The following is a 20,406-nucleotide window of genomic DNA, read 5'->3' as shown; positions in this document are numbered from 1 at the left end:
TTCTGGGTATCTGTTGCTGGGATATTTTTGGAAAAAGTCCGTATTCCTTGCTGGAGTTTAGATGTTCTTTCGGGCCTCTTATGGGAAATGAGTTGTCATTTGGAATAGTTAAAAGTAGGTATAAATATGTATGAATGCAGATAAACCTACAAAAACATTAATCAGTAGGAGAAGTAAGCCAATGAGCTCTTTGATTCTGCTCTGCCATTCAGAAAGATCATGGCTAATCTGATTCTGTTCTGATATCCATGCTACCATTTACTGTCATCCCACCACCCTGATACCTATTGATTCCTTGTCTAACAGTAATCTATCTACCTCCACCTTAAAAAAGATTCAATTACCTTTGTCACCTTTTGAGGCAGAGAGTATCTAACTCGCACAACCTTCTGAGGGAGAAAAGGATCTCTTCACCACCTCATCGTATCTGGGTAACCCTTAATTTTTAAACAGAGCTTCCTCATTCTGGACTCATATGAGATATAGCATCATTTCAGCACCCACATGATCAAGACATTGAGGAATATCAATTAAGTCACTCCTTGCTCTGCTTAGCTCCAGTGAAAGCAAATCCAACCTGCCCAGTTATATTTCTCAAATGGTATAAGGCTCATTCTAGATAGAAAGCTAGTAAACTGCTTTCAACACATTTCCAACCTTCCTTAAATAAGGAGACTAAAACTGCTCATATAATTGGAGGTTTTTCTCACCAAAGTCTTGTATAGCTGAAGCATGTCCTACTTGCTTTTGCATTCAATTCATTTCAGAATAAAAGATCATTCAGCTCAAGCTCATTAGAACTCCCAATAGACCTATCAAAATCAACCAACAGAAGCACCTGTTTAAAGGGAGTTGTCAAAAGCATCAAAAGGACATGACAAAGACAGTTATCAAGCTGTCAAGTATTTCAAACAATTGCCTTTCTAACCTTTTTTTAAAAAAATGCCTGGTGTGTTGACGAAATCATTGCTTGCTATGTCATTCTGTCAGTTGACATAAACTTGAAGGTTTCCACACTGGATTAAAGATGTAGGTTCAATTTCATAACCATCCATTATCACAGTAGGGTATCTGCCAATTAGCATTTTGATTGACAACTAAATGGTTATGGGCTTTTTGATATGGGACTATAAATTCCAATGCCTGTTATTAAAAGAGATTGTGTACTTGAATTAAATGCTTGTTGATGTAAAGCCTTAATTTGTTGAAAGACTGGAAATATAGTAAATGAGATATTTATGGTTAATTTTTGTTAATATAATGAAGTCAGTAATAAACAACCAGAACTTAATTCCAGAAAACTTTATTTTATTTCGTTTCAGCAGTTTGTCCATGGTGAATATTAGCAGCATTGGTATGATAGCTAGAAAACAGAAGGATGCTAGAAAATGGGAATAGATTGATATTGTGAGTATGAGGGGCTGTGGGGGTGGTGCAAAGGGTGAAATTTGTAAGCATAGACAGGACATGAAGAATAGATAGGGAGTGAGGATTGGAGGAACATTCCACTTTAAACACAATGCAGGATCCCTGAGGCAAGTCTTTTTGTTCAATCTCCCTCTGCAACCAATGGCTATTCAGTTCTTCTGGGATTGGCCACCCCGGCATCTAATCCAACTCACTCCCTGGACCAGAAATATAACAGTCATTCGTAAGGGTCAAGTTGGCAAACACAGGAATTCCTACGACTCTGTGGACTCAACCTGGATACTAAATCTGGCCTTCAGCCTTACCAAATGTATGGTATTCAATCATGTCTATCTGAATCAAAGAAGTGAATGATTGTGGCAGAACAGGAACTAAGCATCGATGAGAAGTTATTTGTCAGTGCTGCTGAACAGTTAAAATGTATCCTGTTTTGAGGATAAATCATGTCTCCAAAAAGAGCTGAGATAAAAAAAATTCATAGCTGCACAGATGTAATTTGTGTAAAGGGGTATAGGGGTATTTACTTTGTTGCACAGTTCTTCAGAATTGCCACTGAAATATTGTTCAAGACTACAAATGTTTCTGAGGATATTTGAGGCAAAGCAATACAGAATGGAATATAAACAATTTCTTCAAAAAGTCTGGCTCATGTTAAAGAAAGATTGACAGGATCTTTTAATAATTTGCATTAATGTAAAGGGATCAGTGTAATTTTCTTGGATGTCCTAGCACCTATAACCTGGTGACACTTCGTCTGGAAGCAGTACCATCACGAAAGGAATTAACAAAGATGTGTGGTCAAATTCACAGGAACTTGTCAAGCAAAGGAAAAGCTGGAGTCTGGAGGTGAGCAGCATACAGATATGGATATGAAGAGAAAGTTAACAGGTGTTCAGAAGATATTAATCTCTCTCAGGAAGAATTTTGTTTTCTATTTGGTGCAAGAGTATACTTGAAGATACTGCATGAACTGTCTGAAACTGATCTAAAATCTAGAATTAGAAATGCTGAAGAGCTGGCGGTTTCACCAGAATTGGTCAGATTGGGGTGTCATTCAATGGTCAGCTGAAAAGGAAATCTGGAGAGCTATAGCACCAGGACTATCATGATATATAAGACCATAAGACATAGGAGCAGAAATGAGGCCATTCAGCCCATCGAGTCTGCTCCGCTGTTGAATCATGGCTGTTAAATTTCTCAAACCCATTCTCCAGCTTTCTTCCTGTAACCCTTGATCTCCTTGACAATCAAGAAACTACATATCCCATTTCAAATATATTCAATGACCTGGCCTCCACAGCCTTCTGTGGCAATGAATTCCATAGATTCATCACTCTCTGGCTGAAGAGGTTTCTTCTTACCTCTGTTCTAAAAGGTTTTCTCTTTACTCTAAGGTTGTGCCCTCAGGTTCTAGTCTCTCCTACCAATGAAAACATCTTCCCAGCATCCACTCTGTCCAGGCCATTCAGAATTCTGTAAGTTTCAATTAGATCCTACCTTATCCTTCTAAGTTCAATCAAGTATAGACCCAGAGTCCTCAAACGTTCCTCATGTGTTAAGCTTTTCATCCCTGGGACCATTCCCGTGAACCTCCTTTGAACACGTTCCAGGACCAGTATATCCTTCCTGAGAGATGGGCCCAAAACTGCACACAATACTCCATATGTGGTCTGACCAGAGCCTTATAAAGCCTCAGAAGTACATCCCTGCTTTTATATTTTAGTCTTCTTAAAATAAATGACATAATTGCATTTGCCTTCCTAACTACTGACTCAACCTGCAGGTTTACCTTGAGAGAATCCTGGACAAGAACACCCAAGTCTCTCTGCACTTCAAAATTCAGAATTTTCTCCCCTTTTAAAAAATAGTCCATGCCTCTGTTTTTCCTATCAAATTGCATGACCCCACACTTTCCCATAATGTACTGTATCTGCCACTTCTTTGCCCACTCTCACAATCTGTCCAAATCCTTCTGCAGACTCTCTGTCTCCTCAAAGCTACCTGTCCCTCTACCCATCTTTGTATTATTTGCAAACATAGCCAGAATGCCGTCAGGTCCTTCATCTAGATCGTTAACATGTAAAGTGAAAAGTTGTGGTCCCAACACTGAGCCTTAAAGAACACCACTTGTCAACAGCTGCCATCCTGAGAAAGATCCTTTTATCACCACTTTCTGTCTTCATCCAGATAGCCAAACTTCTATCCATGCTCGCACTTTGCCTCTAACACCATGGGCCCTTATCTTAATCAATAGCCTCCAGTGTAGCACCTTGTCAAAGGCCTTCTTGAAACCCAGGGAGATAATATTACTGGTTCTCCTTGGTCTAACCTGCTTATTATTTCCTCAAAGAATTCTAACAGATTTGTCAGGTATGACCTTCCCTTGATGAAACCAAGGACTTTGCCGTACTTTACCAGACATTTCCAAGCATTCAGATCTCGCATCCTTCACAATGGATTCCAAGATCTCACCCACAACTGAGGTTAAGCTAATAGGTTTGTAATTTTCTGTCTTTTGTCTTACTCCTTTTTTAAACAGGGGTGTTATGTTAATGATTTTCCAGTTCTTTGGGTCCGTACCTGACTTTAAGATTCCTGAAAGGTCACCACTAATGCTTCCACTTTCCCTTCAGCCACCTCCCTTAGAACTCTGGGGTGTAATCCATTTGGTCCAGGTGATTTATCCTCCTTCAGACCATTCAGTTTTTCTAGCACATTCTCCTTGGTGATGGTCACCATAATCAGCTCTACAATGTTACTCTCTTAAATTTTTGGGATAGTACTCATGTCTTCTACCATGAAGACTGAGCAAAGTAATTATTCAGTTCCTCAGCCATTTACTTGTTCCTCATACTATCTCTCCAGCATCATTTACCAATGGCCCGATGTCCACTTTTGCCTCTCTAAGGGATAAAGTGTTCATAGAAATGATTACAATTGAACTTGGATGAAGGCTGCTGTTAATTAGGACCCTTTGTGTGAATAATAATATTATATGGAACTGAGAATGCTTGTGGTTGAGAAAGATGTAGCTTTGTTATATTAACAAATTAAATGAAATTCACCTGTTTATTCAATGTATTACTTGCCTTTTAATTCAAATCAAACCAGAATAAATTAATGTTTAACACAAAAAGTGGATTCTCATTATCAATTTCTTCATTCGAAGGTCATACAGAAAAACTTGGTTATTTTGGATTACAGCTTTTTGGTGAGACACCCACAAAATTCGGGGCTCAAGTCCAGGCTTCATCTGGAGATTATGAAATGTGTTCATTGGAACTTTCCAGAATTTAAACAAACAAGATTTCATGTTACCTTTTCCGTTAGTCTTTTACTGGGAAGTTAACCTTTGAAATTAGACTTCTGTTGAAAGAGACAATCTAATTCTCAGAGATTTGAAACAGCTGTAGAGGACATTAGACTGCAGCAAAGCATATGGGGACTAACACAACATCATGTTCTAAGAGGAAGTGTATCCTTGAAGAATTGACTGCATACTGAGTTCAAGGAAGAAAGGAATGTTTCTGTTAGTTGACAAAGACAACTGTCCCGAATTGATGAGTAATATAACTTTGAAATGTTTGCTTAGAGATAAATTAATGAGAAGGAGGACATTGGGAAAGAGAAGTAAAGAAAAGTTTGAAATGTTGCATGAATTCTTATTTCAGAAGCTTGAGTTAACGAGAAGCGAAGCTGACTCGGAGAGAACTACTTTTAGATTTGATTTGGCAAAAGATTTAAAGAGGGAGTTGAAATATAGGGGCTTTGTAACCTTTGAGAAACTCACTTCCCATCTGAATTGACTGAAAGCACAATGGGCTATACTCCCACAAAATAGCTTGGTAGGGAAGATATTAAAGGCGTACTCATCTCCTTCAACATTACATCTCTTATGTGCTCCCAAGAGTGGCACAGTGGTTAGTTCTGCTGCCTTACAATGCCAGAGAATCAGGTTCAACTCCAGTCTTGGGTGACTGTCTGTGTGGAGTTTGCACTTCCTGCTCAGTGCTCCGCTTTTGTCCCCCAGCGTAGGTTGGTAGTATGGCCATGGGAAATTGCCATGTAGTGTCTGGGGTTGTGCAGACTAGGTGAATTGGTCATGGTAAATGTGGGGAGGGACATTTTGTCTGGGTGAAATGTTTTTTGGACAGTCGGTGCAGACTTAATGGGTCAGGTAACCTACGTCCACAGATTAGGGATTCTATGATTCTAAGTCATGTCTGTTGTACTCAATACTTACTAATGTGTTCCAGTAGCTGACAGGCAGAATTTAGAAATTTGCACTTGGAAAACGGTGGTGGGATTGGACAGTCAGCATGGAATTATGAAAGGGAGACCATGCTTGACAAATCTATTGGAATTCTTCAATTACATAACTAGTAGAGTTGATGAGGAGGAACCAGTGAATGTGGTTTTTACAGACTTTCAGAAGCTTCTTGACAAAGTCCCACATAAGAGGTTTGTGTAAGGGATTGCAGATAGTAAACTGAGATGGATAGAAAGCTGCTTGGCAGACAGGAAACAAAATTGGAATAAACGGGTCTTTTTCTGAGTGACAGGCAGTGATTGGTGAGATACCACAGGGATCAGTGTTTGAACCCCAGCTGTTTACAATATTAATTAAAGATTTAGATGAAGGAATCTAAAGTAATATCTCCAAATTAGATGACAAAGGCGACACAAAGTTATGTGGGACAGTGAGCTAGGAATTCAGTAGGAATTGGACAAGCTGAGTGAGTGGGCAAGTACATAGCAGATGCAGTATAATATGGATGGATGTGAGGTTTACCACTTTACTAACAAAATGGAAGGTATTCTCTGAAAGGCTATAAGTTGAGAAAAGAGAATATACGTTGAGACCTGGGTGTTCTCATATACTAGTTACTGAAGTAGACTACTTGGAATATTTTGTGCAGTTTTGGTCTCCTTATTTGAGCAAGTATGTTCTTATTGTAGGAAGAATTCAGTGAAGGTTTCCCAGATTGATGCCTGGAATAACAGGATTGATGTATGAAGAGAGGTTGAATTGATTGGAATTGTATTTGTTGGAATTCAAAAGGATGAGGGGGGTATTCTTAGAAATCTATAAAATTCTAATGGGCTAGATGTGGTAGATGCAGGAAGGGTGGCCCTGAGGGCAAGGAAATCTAGAACCAGAAGTCTCAGGATAAGGATATGGGGTAGACCATTTAGGACTGAGATGAGGAGAAATTAAAATGTCTATCATCCATGAAGGAATGGTGGAGTGACCTCGATAGGCTGAATAGCCTTACTTCCACTCCTATGTCTTATGGTCTTATGGTGTAAGCTAAATGGAGAGAAATTGCAGAATTCTTCAAGGGATGACATTGAAATCCTGGTAGATAATGCACAAAAAAATTATCATGCAAGTAGGGCAAGTGTTCTGAAAGGCAAATGTGATGTTGCATTTATTGTCAGTGGAATAGTATACTAAATGTAGGAAAGCTTTGCTAAAGTTGCACAGGGCATTGCTGAGACCACCTTTAGTGTTCTGTGTTCAGTTTTGGTCCCCCTATTTAAGAAAGGAAATAATTGAATTTGAAATGGTTCAGTGGAAGTTCACTCAACCGGGTGAAATGGTGGGTGGTATTGGGGTCGGGGGTGGGGAGGGTTTGGGTTGGGGAATGTGTGTGGGTGGTGGTGATGATGGGAGCTATAATTTGAGCAAAGGTTGGCTTTGTTCCCAGGAGAAGGTCTGCAATGAAAGGTGCCCCGACAGAAATATGTATTATTCTGAGGGAGACTTGTCAGGATGGACGATGAGAGGTTATTTTGCCATATTGAAACAAGATATAGAGCTAGGGAACACCGTTTAAAAGTAAGGCATTTACCATTTAAGACAAAATCAATGAGATTTTTTTCTCTCACAGATAAACACATGTCTGTGGAATTTTCTTCCGTGGAGTTCAGTGGAGGAAGGGTTATTAGATATGTTTAAGGCTGTGTTTGGGAGATTCTTAACTAATGAGAGAATCAAAATACATGGTGGTTAGGCAAAGCATTTGAGTTGAGGCCACAATCATATTAGCCATGATCTGATTGAATTGTAATATGTTCATGGGGCTCAATGAACCGTTCCTGCTCCTAATTCATGACTTGATATGTAAATATTGCTTGATAAGTTGTGTTTGACAGCTTCAGGTACATAATGATGGTGAAGAAATTCATAATGTGTGTTCTATTGGGGTATGGTCTAACTTCGAGGACCTCAATATAAAATACGGGAAGTCTTTGGAAATTATAGATGATTGAGTTAATTTATAAAGTGTTAAGGAACAACTTCAATTTTGAACTTCAAAAGAATCTGAAGTGAGAGGCAAGTCAATGATAAGAAGAATGGTGAGGAAGAGAGAAAATGTGAAGAATTATGTCCTTTTCAAATCAGCAGAAGTGAAGCTTCTGAGTATAATCAAGTTAGTAACATTCTTCAAAGAGTACAGTTGTTCTATGTGAGTGTGCTATAACTGGCTCTGTGTTTTTAAGAGGGCTGAGGCACAGAGACGTCTGGGAACCATTGGTGACTCCATGCTGCTAAAACGTGAGACTCATGAACCCAGGAACAGTATTTACTTCACAAACAAAAACAGAAAATTGCTGGAAAAGCTCAGCAGGTCTGGCAGCATCTGTGAAGAGAAATCAGTGTTAATATTTAGGGTCTGGTGATCCTTCCTCAGAACATAATTTACTTGCTGCAGCCTGAAAAGTAGAGGTTTGGGGAAGCCCAGAAGCAGTGTGGCTGAGAAACAGGGATCATGACTGTGTGTAGACACAAGAGTTTATAACCTAGCCAAGGCGATGGGAGGGTTTCATAATGTAGTATAAGTAGCAGGTCACCTCTGCTGGAAAGGAAGACCAAGAAAATTGTAAAAACTGTATATGTGGATCTCTGTTTGAGTAGAACTATTGGTTGGGGATCAGACTAGTTCTTTAGAGGAGTGAAGTTAAAATTCCTTTTGAGGAAAACAGACTTTGAAGAATTTAGATTAGATTAGATTACTTACAGTGTGGAAACAGGCCCTTCGGCCCAACAAGTCCACACTGACCTGCCGAAACGGAACCCACCCAGACCAATTCCTTTACATTTACCCCTTCACCTATCACTATGGGCAATTTAGCATGGCCAATTCACCTAATCTGCACATTTTTGGATTTGTGGGAGGAAACCCATGGAGACACAGGGAGAATTTGCAAATTCCACACAGAGAGTCGCCTGAGGCGGGAATTGAACCCAGGTCTCTGGCGCTGTAAGGCAGCAATGCTAACCGCTGTGCCACCATGCTGCCCACTGCCACCGTGCCGCCCACTGCCACTGTGCCCCCCACGGTGATTCAGTGAAGAGTGATGGGTTCCTCCAGAAATTCATGCTATAGATCTTGGCAATATCTGCCATTTCATGTGCAGTTTGTTAATTAATAAATTAATCAATAGTGCCTGTTAGATCTGAATTTTAGAATAAAAGATAAATTGTTTTGACTGTTTACTTTCCTAGCTTGTATGTTTTCTTCTACTTGTTTAAAAGCAGAAGAATATTGTGGTTTTATGCTGTTAGTCCACATTTGGGAATTTGATTCATGGCATCATTACTAGTGAATATCTTGTGATTCCAGATTTTATTAATGAATTATTACTGAAATAATTGAATTTAAAATCCATCCATTGCCATAGTAGGATTTGTGAGGTGACGGTGGCATAGTCCCTGACACAGGTTTAAATCACACAACTGTGAAATTTGAATGCAATAAAAATCTTGATTTAAATGGTGATCATGGTGACCATATAATCAGTGCCAATTGTTGTAAAATCCCATCTGGTTCACTAATGTCCTTTAAGGTAGGAAATCTGCTATCCTTACTTGCTTTGGTTCCCATGTGACGCCAGATCCATTGTAATGTGGTTCGCTCTCAGTTTATCTCTGGACAATTGGGGATGGACAATCAATGCTTGCTTTCAATTAACAAATAAAAAACATTCCACCGACTTGTTCACTAGTCTAGTGACATCATGCCACCGTCTCCCTGTCAAGACTAATTAGAAGTCCAGTTGAAAGGTAAGGAACCATTTTTTGAGCCTACATGGAAGTCCATTGGGACTGTAAAGACTGAGCACAGAGTGGAATTGAAATCACAGACAAGTTAGGGCTATGAGATTATGCTTGTCAATTAACAGTGGTGTTTTGTTAAATATTCATCCAACTCTACCGGACTTGGTTTCTCAATGCAGAGGAAACCACATTGTGAGCACCAAAAACCATTTATTGTATTGGAAGAGGAAATTCATTGATTCATCTGAAAAGGTTCTACATAGAGGAAAACAAGTTTATAAGGATATGCAGAGTCTGGAAATAGTCAGACAATTTTGTCTACACTGGTGAGGCAAATTGTGTGGCATTCTGTTTTTCCGTGACTAGTCTAAATATTGGAAGTATTTCTTGAAAGATTTGGGCAATGACAATTGTATTTGGTAATTACGTATGCCTGGTACTACAGAAGAAATGTGTTAGCATGTGTGCATCATGAATCATCAAGGTTTTATTTATGATCAGTAAATATTCAGCAATTGCATTTCATGTGCCCAACAGCTGTGGTTGATTGCTTAGCCAATTGGCAAGCTGCCGCAGATTTAGAAGGCCAGTTACCTGCATATGGGACAAACACTAATCCATCTGCAACAATGCTAAAGTGGCCCATAAAGTATTTAAAGCTCATTGCTTTGTGAAACTGAGCCTTCAACCTTTTTGTTCAGGTATGATGCTGATATTGTTGACTCTCAACTGCTCCTGCACTCCTTCACATGTAACTTGACGAGACTAACTGTTGAAAGATTTAAGGGTTTATTTGAATCAGAATACAGGGGCTCCACAAAGCTTTGGAAATGTTGCTTGAATGTCAGTGTTGTCCAGATAATTCAAAGCTGGTCTTTGAAACTTCTTGGATGACCTTAAAGCATTGACAGAGTCAGTGGGAAGGTAAAAACAATGACTGCAGATGCTGGAAACCAGTGGGAGCATTGTAAGAGATGTTCCAACAGTTGAGTCTATTTTTTCATCCAGTACTGCTGCTTCCAGTAAGATTTCTCCCTGTTCAATGGTAATTTGCAGTGCAAATGAATATTTGTCCATCCCTTATATTGTTTTGTAGACAGAGTCAAGTGTCCTCTGAACATGGTTCACGTGGCCCAAGAAACCAAACAAATATATTCTAAAGCAATTCAATTTTAAAATTGGACTTCTATTTTCTGTCAATTGTATTCTTATTTATCATTCCCTCTGATTCTCCTTCATCACCAATGAACTATGATCACCCTGGCTGTCTTCTTTTATTTCACTAAATAATGTTTCTGAAGTGTGACTAGCCAGGCTGCTAATAAACTCATCAAGTGCACTTAAATCAAAGTGCTCCTTTCAGATGTCTTCTCTAAACTTTGTGCCGGGTATGAATGAAATACAAAGCTTGCTTTACTTTGGTACATTTCTTCAACTCATATTATTTTGTTGCATGTTGCATTTTATGTCTTAGTAGAGATCAGCCTTGAATGACCTGGTTAGTATTGTACTGCCATGCTCCTTAAACACTTGTGATATATCTCCAATATTTTATTGCACTTTGCTGTCAGTTAGGACCTCAAGTGGCTGGCCCATAATACAGGTTTTACTGCATCTTTGCTAGTCCATTACAGAAGACCCACAAAGCCAGCACGAGGCTCATAAGAGTCATTTGTTCCATGGAATGGAGGTATTACTGTCATTTGTTGTCGATCTCTAACGTTCCTGAAGTGAACAGTTTATTAAGCCACTTCAAAGTGCAATTAAAACCAACCACATTGCTTTATGAGAATCTAGAGTCACATACAGGATAAAACAGGTAAGGATAGCGGATCTCTTTCCCTCAAGGACATGAGTAAATTTGATGGAGTTTTATGACATTCAATGGAAATAGAGGGTAAACCTCACCACTGGTTGGAATCATACTCAGCAATAAGGAAGATGGTTGTTGGAAGATAATCATGTCTCCCACAGCACATCACTGCAGGATTTCCTCAGGCGTAAGTCAGAAGTGCGAAGGAATACTCTTTAATTGCCTGGATATGTGCAGCACAAGACTTGATTAGTACCCCATCCAGCAATAACCATAGTATTGGAATGGCTGTGTGGTTCAGCAACATTGAACTTATATCACAATATTTTAGAGTACACATTCTGAATTAAAAGCTAAAACTGTAAACTAATAAGTAGGACTTTGGGACTTCTGATTCATGGTCTGACACATTCAATGGGATTGAGACAGGGAACACGAAACCTTTGTGGTATCTGCTCATCTTCATGTTTGGGGTAGAGTTTGTGCTGCTGAATGGATGGATGTTCTTCAAGGAGCTCATTTTATTTCTGGAGAAGCATTAATTAATGTCAGTCTGCACTTCTGAAAGGGATGGTACATTCTAGCTGCGGTAGTGACTTGAAAGAGGCCCTGAAAGTACTTCTCAGAAGAAAGAAATTGAGCAGAAGATAAGACAGAGAGGGGTTCCAGCAGTTTCCCAGATGCAGTACTTATGCAGGAAGTAGAAACAAATCAGTAAGTCATATTTTTACACAGGGCCAGAAAGTCCTCCAGACATGCATATAGAAGGGAATGAAAGCAGATATCCATCAAATTCAATATGAAGAGTCTAGCTGTGAGAATCTCACATGAATGTTCAGCGTCGGTGAATGCATCTTCAATGGCATCTCCAGACTATGGTACCAGCTTACTGAAGGCACCACAGCATCATCACATAGATGTCAGCAATCTCTAGCAATCAGGACTCATTCATAACATTAAATACACTGTTTCACTCAAATATACATACCCTGTTGCAGACCTCTCACAGATCTTGCAGCTTCCAAACATTTCTAAGTGTTCAGCTGTACGGAAACATCACTCAAATACATTGCAACTCACTCATTTACGTTCCTCTGGAGTAAGACTCAGGTGTCAGGTACCCAGAAAGCAAGGTCACAGATGAATTCTACTGCAGAGAACTTAGGTAAAATATGCGCATCCAAATGATTGGTACTCTGGCAGGCCTATAAAAAAAGCTCATTGTCATTTCCAACCCGCATGGAGAATCCAGCTCAAACCTGGCATATGGCTTCATCCAGAGCTTGGAGCCCTTCCTTTCCAGTGAGAAATTGGTAGTCAACTCCAGAGCTGCCCTGGCTGATGTCTCTGTTCCAATGCAGTACAGAGAAAAGTTAGTTTACTCTGAGTGCTGCAGTGAAAGTTTGGACTAGGATCATGCGAAGCTCTGTTTGTGGCCATACAAACACAATTTAGTGCTATACAGCCTTGATTTGATGCGAAAGTGACTATAGATATCAGTCCAGAAATGGGCTTGTTCAGTCTCACAGCATTCCAGAAATCCGTGCTCCAGCAGAATGATAGCTTTTTGCGCTCCCATCACTACCCTCCCAACATTGCCTTTGCTGTTGCCTGTCAGCCAGACAGGCTCCTCTGTTGTTGCTCATGTTGAGCTGTAAAATCAGAAACTGGATCCTGAGAGATCAGCGCTGTCCTGCAAGGACATCTGCAGTCAATCCCACTGAAAGTTCACATTTCATAGAGAACCTTCTTAGAGTAAGATAACTATTCCAGACAGTAGCTGAGCTGAAGGTAGGTGAAATACTTACTAAAAAATCTGGAAATTGCCTTTTGCTGAGAGTCCATCTTGTCCTGACTCTGTGAACAGCTGTTCCTCTCTGCTGCTTCTCTTTCATTTCTGTTCAGGTTGCGGCTCAAAAGGGACTACAACTGTGGTTCTTATGTCTCCTCAGAATTTTTTTCAAACCCCCATTTCCCTTCCAAAAATCTAGTGTCACCATTCTCTGAAAGAATTTGCATGTCCTCTTCACCACATAATATATAGTTTGGATAGTAATACTGCAGCTGTAAATAAAAATTATCCCATTCAAAGTTGCAGGGTGATGCCTTTAAATAATGCTTGCAATAGTAGGACTAGAATGTTGGTGGGAATGAGACCTGTGAGTACTCCACCATGGAGTTGAAGGTGTATTTAGCTTATCTGTTTAACACAGGGTGTTAACACCATCAGGTCCAAAATAGAGGCACGATGCCAAATCAATGTTGCGGCTGTAACCAATCTGCTTATGTATGCAATGGATGCTGTGTTATCATCTTTCTTAACTTGGCAATCAGTGCTGGCTGCTCTGGAAACTGTCAGCCCCCACCTCACTCACCCACCACCTTTTTCATCTCTGGACTCTCATTAATTAGAGACCAACACTTACTATGGCTTTGAATTTTGCAACATTCTTACTTTCAAAAATGTTTTGAAGATCTAACACATTTTGAAGCAGCTAGACTAACTAAAATAAAGTGACATTGACAAACTATTCAAGGTTTATTTGCCCAGTTTGTGTTATCACCTTAACTCTTTAAATGCAATTGCTCTGTGACACACATTGTAATGTGTCCTTGTGGAAGAGAAAGTAGGAAAATCACTAATAAGCAGTATCTTTGAGAAAAAAAGTAGCTTAATATTCTGATCCAGGTTCTTACTTATGTTGTTAATTATACTATTCTTCAGGTGTGCTTGCTGTGAAGTAGCTAGTTTATGGGTTTTGCCTTTCACCTAATAGTTAGTGGCAATAACATTATAGAATGTTGCTGAGAAGTGACAGAGAAAATCAGATAGGGTGACCTTACAGAGAAACCAATGAACAAAGGTCACTGATTCACATTATTCTTGAAAATCAAGTCCCACCTAGAAATGTAGATAGTGTTTTACAGGAGAAAGGTATAAACCAACAGCTGTAAATATTACTGTTGCAAAAAAAAAGTCTTGTGTGTTACTGTCAATAATTATTTCTCAATGTTTTACGGTATATGGTACTTTAGGTTAGAAGGTCATCAACCCTAAAATGTTAATTCTGTTTCTCTCTTCACAGAGGCTGCATGACAAATTGAATATTTTCAACATTTTTCAGATCTGCAGACTCCACAGTATTTTAACAGCTTGCAAAGAAAGGTAGAAAGGGGAGACGTTTAGAGAGAGAATTCTAGAGTTTGCGACCTAGGCAGCAGAGCTTGACAGTGCTTTACAGTCTCAGTAGATATTCATCTCTCTGTGGGTTCATAACTTATTCTAACCTATCAATTATTTTAGTGGTTAGTGCAGTGAACATTAAGATCATTGGCTCTTAATTGCCACTGTAATTTAATGTAGCATTAATTAAAGCTTAATGTATTCACAGATGTGATATTTATTCAGATTTTGTTGCAGACTTGTCATATGCAATAGACATTTGATGATGACAATGAAGATTTAAAATCTAATTTTAAACGATTCACCCCATTCAGATCAGCCTTTTCTTTTGGTGTAAAATATATTTGTTCATTTCACTTGCCACTTGGAATGTAATGTGTTTGTGGTTTCTGAAAACACAACTCAGGAGGGGTGGCTTGTAAAATAGTGATTGAGAGCAGGTGTTGGATAGATTACAGCTGTTTGCAGCAGTAACATTCTGCTGCTTTGTGTAAAATGCTTGAAGAAGAAAGACTTTTACTTCAACAAAATCTGTCAGTGGTGTATGTTTATGAGAATGGATCTGTACATAAGAAAGGAAGGTTTCATTCTAGATGAATGTTATTTCCAACTGCCACTGATGTGGAATGCCGGTGAGGACTATCATTCACATCCAGTTTACATGTTACACGTTGCAGCAAACATAACAATTTTTACAGCATTTCAAGTACCGAGGAAAGTCTATTTAGTCATGAAACTAATCAGCATATACAAATTCCCAATGGGATGTCCCAATTTACAGGCATCAATTGTATACAAGATTTAATTTGGAATATTTAATTTATTCTTCTTCCTTTTAGCTGAATAAATATAGCTTCTACATTTCATAAATATAAAAGACATGGATGTTTGACTTCAGGGGAAAAGCTATTCATGGACTAACCTACTTTACATACGTAAATTAGATCTAATTGTCCTAATTTGCTTCCTATGTTATCCCTATTAGCACAATGAATATACCACCCAAGTTCAGTAGATATTCATAAAGATAGGAGAGACATTTGTTGAGTTATTAACTCAAGTGAAAATGTTTATACCATTTTTAGTGATAATGATGCTATCCATTTCCCAACATAGTCTAAATAATACAAAACAAGTAATATTTTAAAAATGTTTTCCTTTTGGAGGAAAGCTAATAGAATTTTATTGTTTATTGCGAGGAGAATCGAATGTAAAGGGAGGAGAGATATGATGCTTCATCGATGAAAGGCATTGGTAAGACCTTATCTTGTGTAAACTGTATTATTTAAGGAAGGATATAAAAGAGTTAGAAGCAGTTCAGAGAAGGTTTATCAGACTAACACCTGGAATCGGTGAGTTGGCTTACAAGGAAAGGTTAGACAGGCTAGTCCGTAAAAACTAGAGTTTAGGAGAGTAAAAGCTGACTTTATTGAAACATAAAAGATACTGTGGGATCTTGATAGAGACCATATGAAAAATATATTTACTCCAGTGATAGAATTTAGAATTAGGGGCCCAATTTAAAAATATGGAGTCATGTACGTCAGACAGAGATCAGGAAAACATTGTCTTACAGAAGATCATGAGTGTTTGGAACTATTTCACAAAGACTGGATGAAACAGAATGTTTGGATATTAAATAGTAGATTCTTGATAGACAAAGGAGTGAAAAGTTATTGAGTTTTGGTGGGAATGTGGAATAACTAAATTAACCATGATCTTATTGAATGATGGAGCAAGCTTAAGGGGCTAAGTGTGTTCTGCTCCCAATGTTCTTTTTGTTTGTATTTCATTTGGAAAGGTATTCATGTTTTCATTTTGGTTTGTATTTCATTTACATATACTTTTTGGGATGAATATTCATTCTAGAGCACTCTTAGAATGATGTATGTGTGCTGCTAGGATTTGAAAAATGCATATTCCTGACAACTTGTGATGTCAAAATATATATTGCCAGCAATGTTATTTGATTTTGATTGGTCATCAGTGCTAAGTCAATTCTAATAAAATATCAGTGACAACTGTAATTCTTGTATTCAGGTCAGTACAATTAGATCACAACCATAGGACTATAAGAAATAGAAACAGGAATAGGCCATTTGACTTTTCAAGCCTGCTCTGCCATTCAGTAGGATCACAGCTGATCCTTCATTCCTCACATCCATTTTCCTGCCCATTTCCTATACTGATCAAGAATCTATCTCAGCCTCAAATGTGCACAAGGCCTCTGTCCCCATAGCTCTTTGTGGCAAGGAGTCCCAAAGGCATTCACTTTCTCCTTATCTCAGTCTTAAACTGGCATCTCATTATTCTGAGATCATGCTCTTCTATGAAAGGAAATATCCTCTCAGTGATTACTATGTCAAGCTCCTTAAGATATCCCCTCTCATTCTTCTAAACTGCAGTGAAGAGAGTCTGATCTGTTTAGCTTTTGCTCATAAGACAATCTCTGCACACCAAGGATCATCCCAATGAACCTTCTTTGAACTGCCTCCAGTTCATTCCTTTAAGAAGGGAACCAAAACTGCTCACAGTCCTCCAGGTGAAGTCTCACCAGCATCTTGCACAATTTCAGTATAACTTCCCTACTGTTATACTTCAACTTTCTTAAAATAAGGGCAATCATTCCATTAGCCTTTTCAATTACCTGCTATACCTATGTGCTAGCTTTCTGTGTTTTATGTACGAGTACTCCCTAGTCCCTTTGTCTTGTAGATTTCTGCAGTTTTTCTCCATTTACATAATAGTCTGTTCCTTTGTTTTCTCTTCCAAAATAAACAAATTTGCATTTTCCCACATTCCAATCCATTTGCAATTTTTAGTACACTTACTTAGTCTATCAATATCTCTCTGTGAACTATTTGTATCCATCTCATAACCAGCCTTTCCACTTATTTTTGCTTTCTCTGCAAATTTAGCTACAGCACATTCACATTCTTCCTTCAAATAAATATAAACCCTAGATATTGTGCGCATGCAATCTGAATCTAATTCTATTTTATTCTAATCCAAAAGTCCTCATCTATGTGGACCACTGTATCCTTATTGTGTGTCCTATGATACAGTGTCTGATCTACTGCAAGTCAAGTTTTCTCAAAACTGTACAATTCTTTTCTTTCCTCTGCTTTGCGTTTGGCCCATATCCCTCGAAAACTTTCCTATTCATGTACTTATCAAAATGCATTTTAAATGTTGTAACTGTACCACATCCACTACTTCCTCTGGGAGTTCATTTCACACATAAACCACTCTCTGTGTAAAATCATTGCCCCTCATGTCCTTTTAAAACCTTTCTCCTCTCAACTTAAAAATATGTCCCCTAATTTTGAACTCCCCCACCCTAGGGAAAGACACTTATTATTCACCTTATCTGTGCCTCTCATGACTTTATAAATCTTTATAAGGTTAGCAAGTTTTGAGAAGATTTGTAGCTCAGATTGAGATTCTAGATGTTGGTTTGCTCGCTGAGCTAGAAGATTTGTTTTCAGACGGTACATCACCATACTAGGTAACATCTTCAGTGAGCCTCCAGATGAAGCACTGATGGTGTAGGCTGCTTTCTATTTATGTGTTGGATTTCCTTGGGTTGGTGGTCATTTTCTGCCATGACATCATTTTCTATGGTGATATAATTTCCTGTTTTTTTTCTCAGGGGGCGGTAAATGGGATCCAAATTAACGTGTTTGTGATAGAGTTGTAGTTAGAATGCCATGCTTCTAGGAATTCTCATGCGTCTCTCTGTTTGGCTTGTCCTAGGAGGGATGTGTTGTCCCAGTCGAAGTGGTGTCCTTCCTCATCCATATGTAAGGATACTAGTAAGTGTGGGTCATGTCTTTTTGTTAGGGCTTTTGCCCGAAACATTGATTCTCCTGCTCCTTGGATGCTGCCTGACCTGCTGCGCTTTTCCAGCAACACATTTTCAGCTCATGTCTTTTTGTGGCTAGTTGATGTTCATGTATCCTGGTGGCTAGTTTTCTGCCTGTTTGTCCAATGTAGTGTTTGTTACAGTTCTTGTAAGGTACTTTGTAAATGGCATTACTTTTGCTTGTTGTTTGTATAGGGTCTTTCAGGTTCATTAGCTACCATTTTAGTGTGTTGCTGGGTTTGTGGGCTACCATGATGCCAAGAGGTCTGATTTGTCTGGCTGTCATTTCTGAGATGTCTTTGATGTAAGGGAATGTAGCTAAGGTTTCTGGACGTGTTTTGACTGCTTGTTTGTGTTTGTTGCTGAGAAATTGGCAGACTGTGTTCATTGGGTATCCGTTCTTATTGAATACACTGTATAGGTTATTTTTCTCTGCTCTTCGCAGTTCCTCTGTGCTGCAGTGTGTGGTGGCTTGTTGAAATAATATTCTAATGCAGCTTTGTTTCTGGATGTTGGGATGATTGCTTCTATAGTTCAATATTTGGTCTGTATGTGTTGTTTTCCTGTAGACGCAGCTTTGAAGTTCCCCATTGGTTGTTTGCTCTACTGTGACATCTAAGAATGTTTTCCTCCTCTTTAGTGAATGTTATGCCAGCAAGGGTATTATTGATGGTCTTGAAGGTTTCCTCTAATTTGTTCCATTTAGTTATGACAAAGGTGTCATCCATGTAGTGGACCCAAAGTTTGGGCTGGATGTGTGGCAGAGCTGTTTGTTTGAGTCTCTGCATTACTGCCTCTGCTAAGATCCCTGAAGAAGAGATCCCCTGGGTGTTCTGTTTGTTTGTCTGTTGGTTTTATTATTGAAGGTAAAGTGGGTTGTAAGGCATAGTTCCAGCAGCTTGACGATATTATCCTTACTGATGAAGTTGGTGGTGTTTGGTGTATGTGTCTTTGATTTTTCTAATAGTGTAATCAGTGTTTCCTTGGCCTCATTGATGTTGATGGATATGAACAACTGTTACAGAAAAGAAGACCATTAATTCTTCCTCTTCTATCTTGGTGTCTTTGGTCTTCAGGAATTCTTGGGTGGAGTGGATGGAGTGGTGTGAGTCTCCTACTAAGTGTTTTAGTCTTTGGGTTAGCTCCTTGGCCAATCTGTAAGTTGGCGTTCCAGATACTGAGATCATCGGTCTGAGGGATCTCCTGGTTTGTGAAATTTGGGTAACCTGCAGAAGCACAGTGTGTTGGATCTGTCTGGTTTCATTTTTTGGAAGTCAGTCTTATTTATTTCTCCAGTTCTTTGAGTAGGGCCGTGATTCGACTCTTTAGTTGTGGGGTCGGTCTATTGCTACTTGTTGGTAAGTTTTGGTATCTGGAAGTAGTGCGTTCACTCTCTCAATGTAGTTTCTTTGATTTAAAATGACTGCCCAGCATCCTTTGTCTGTAGGTGGGATGACAATTTTTTTTTAGTCTTTTTAGTGCTTTTCTTTCTTGTGTATTGAGTGTGTTTCCTTCCTTTTTCCTGCTTAATGTGGGAGCGACTGTCTGTCTGATGTTTCTTCTGTAAGTAGGTTGTCTTTCAGTATTGTTTCTAATGCTGCTAGGAATCTTTCTTGTCCACATCCTGGAAGTTATAGTTTAATCCTCTTACTAAGATGGCTTTTTCAATGTCTGTTAAGAGTTGATTAGATATGTTTTTTATCCATGTTTCTGTGTTGTCAGTGTTGTTATTTTGTGTATGTTTGTTTAGTGTTTCTGCAGGTCTAGCTTTTCTTCTTTTTCTGTGTTTGTCGCTGTCTAATGATTATGGCTTGTTGTATTGTGTCTGTCCATTCATGGTCTGTTGCATTAGTGTGTACAGATTGTTGGCGCAAAATTTCCCGGTTATATTTACGGAGTCTGTTGTGGGCATCATTAATCATTTCTCTAAGCATTCTGTGGTTGTTTTACTCTGCTATTCATTTGGTTAGTGGGGAGTTTGTATTTAAGACATTTAAGTGATATGTGTTTCCTTAGGCATACGTGCAGGAAGTACAACTGTTTGCAGGTAG

Source organism: Hemiscyllium ocellatum, chromosome 2 (assembly GCF_020745735.1).
Source record: "Hemiscyllium ocellatum isolate sHemOce1 chromosome 2, sHemOce1.pat.X.cur, whole genome shotgun sequence".
Classification (NCBI taxonomy): domain Eukaryota; kingdom Metazoa; phylum Chordata; class Chondrichthyes; order Orectolobiformes; family Hemiscylliidae; genus Hemiscyllium; species Hemiscyllium ocellatum.
Note: the sequence above shows the minus strand (reverse complement) of the source record.